The sequence below is a fragment of the Arachis ipaensis genome, chromosome B4, assembly GCF_059453495.1.
Source record: "Arachis ipaensis isolate K30076 ecotype BB chromosome B4, ASM5945349v1, whole genome shotgun sequence".
Taxonomy (NCBI): domain Eukaryota; kingdom Viridiplantae; phylum Streptophyta; class Magnoliopsida; order Fabales; family Fabaceae; genus Arachis; species Arachis ipaensis.
Window position 1 is genome coordinate 142238928 of NC_142439.1, and position 2386 is coordinate 142241313.

At 50.5% G+C, this 2386-nt stretch overlaps 1 pseudogene; it reads right to left on the reverse strand.

Annotated features, from left to right (window-relative positions):
• Positions 1-783: 783 nt before the first annotated feature.
• LOC148569489 (uncharacterized) lies at positions 784-1529 on the reverse strand (annotated as a pseudogene).
• Between the last annotated feature and the right edge of the window lie 857 nt (positions 1530-2386).

Below are 2386 nucleotides of genomic sequence, written 5' to 3' on the forward strand. Positions count from 1 at the left end.
AGGCACTTCATTTCCCATGTCCGCACGCCCTGGCATGATGTGCCTACTCACGGATTACTTGGCAGCCGTACGTCCACCAGGTGTATCGTCTTAGTTTGGTGTTCAGTGTGTATCGGATGGGAATCACACCTCCCATCCCGGAGGGTTTCTGGCCACCATATAATGGGCCGACAGTGATCCCGGATCCGAACAAGAGGCGCGCGAAGGAGGGTCGTCCCATGTCCACTCGGATACGGACCAATATGGACGAGGCAGATCCGAACCGGCCGAAGAGATGTGGCCTCCGTCGGCATCCCGGACGCACACGTCGGAGTTGCCCACAGGTCGGAGGACCATCCCATACTGGGGGCATTTGAGTAGGTGTATTGTTATCTTTATTGCTGCGTCCATTTCACTTTTGCGTTTGGAATCCACTGTAATAGGTTTTCTTAGTTGGAGTTGTTGAGGGATAAAATATGTTAGACTTATTGTGATGTACTTTGCATGGTTTTATTAATTAATGAATATGTTCCGTTTCCATTGTCAAGTACGAAATGTCCGATGAATAGATAAAGCGGTAACGCAATCTACATATTAAATGATGCATGATAAGCAAAGTATAAAAGAACTTAAACAGACAATGGAGTTCGCACTATCAATTTAACAGAAACACGATCAAACAAGAAAGAACTCAAAGGCAATAACCAAAATACAACATGGTTGATACAAATACATAAAAGAAGTAAATATAGTTCCCTAAGATACAACAGTGATAATGAAATAAAGTTATACAACATAGAGAAATCATCTGAATAGATGCGAACCGGTAAAGCAACGACGGGGTACCCGTGTCCTATGGCCTCTCCGAATAAGCGACTCCTCGTCCTCGATCTCGTCCTCATCCTCATCCGGGGCAGGCTGCGCAGCTGGCCTAGGCTGGACGGGTGCCCCGGACGGCCCGGCAACTGAATGTGACCCAGCAGTATAGGCGGAAGGAGGGGTACCACCCAATACAAAATGGTTAGGAGCAGGCACGGTAGGAGGCTCGTTCAGATCGACATCTAAAGGTGGCTGTGTCCCCGACGTCTGACCACTTCGACGGGCCGCATCATCCTCCTGCATGATAGCAGTAATCTCATCAAGGAAATGTGATCCGCCGAAGTCCGCATCAAGATCATCACCGGCCAGGAAGTCTGAAAACATCGTCCCCGGGCTAACCCATGGGGTACTCTTCTGAAGTGTCTGATCATAGACAGGCACACCGACGAAGTAATCGCCTAGGGGCCCTGAACCAAGTCCACCATCCCCATGCTCAGCCCCATCACCCATACCGGAGCCGTACCACTCTCCACCATGACCGCCATGATGGGACTAACACCCCCAACTCCAGCATGCCCTCCAGCGTCTCCACCGACAGGTCCGTGCTGATCGCCGTCGTCGTCGTCGTCACCACTATCACCGCGATCGTGATCCGCCTCACGCCCTCTCTGTCTGCCTCCACCCCCTCGTCGTCTACCTCTACGTCGACCATCCGCGTCATCCTCGTCCATAGCCTGGTCCAGCCACCTCCACTCACGCTGGCTCCGTCGTGTCCCTACACGAGCTCTCCTCTCAACCCGACGCCTATCCGGCACGTCGTCAACACGATCCATATCGGGAACTCACCCAGCACCCCTCTGCGTCGCCTCCACAGAAATAGGAACGGCTCTTGGATCCCCCAGGTACATCTCTGGTGACAAGAACCTCTTTCCATGCTGACTCCACCACTCCAGGAAGTCATGTGAGGGTCCAGGGTCTGCGACAACATCGAACCGGAGAACATGGTCCGCACGGCTCTCCCAATGAAGATGCTAAAACTGTAAACTGGACGGGAACCAACGATCACCTCCTCTCCCGTCCTTCGACATCAGAAAGTCGATGTTCAGGGCGGGCTGGGGACGGGGCTGCACTCTGCCGAACTGCGGTAAAACTCTATCTATCTGATGCCACTCTATCACGGCAAAATATATCAGTGACGTCACAGACCACCATAACGCCGTATGACGAGGCTCCAACACCTCCGGATGCACAACCTGTAGTACCTCGGGGGAGCTATACAGCATCTAGATGAACTGCAAAAATATTTCAACATTGTCAGGCCATTTAATGCTTCAAAGTCATAAAGGTTAATTAATTAAATAAACATTAGCGGTTACTATACTCACATCCGTGGCCTGTAACATGTCTATCCTCAGTCTCCACATCTGCACTCTAGGTCCCTTCTCGGTACCGGAAGGGTTGTAACCTGACCACCTGCATCTCACATCGGTGTTATAGCTAATTAAAAGTGTGACAGAATTGTATTACATTACAAGCGTACATGGAATTAATTAATTTAACTTGAAATAGAAGAGTCCGAGAATGGTAC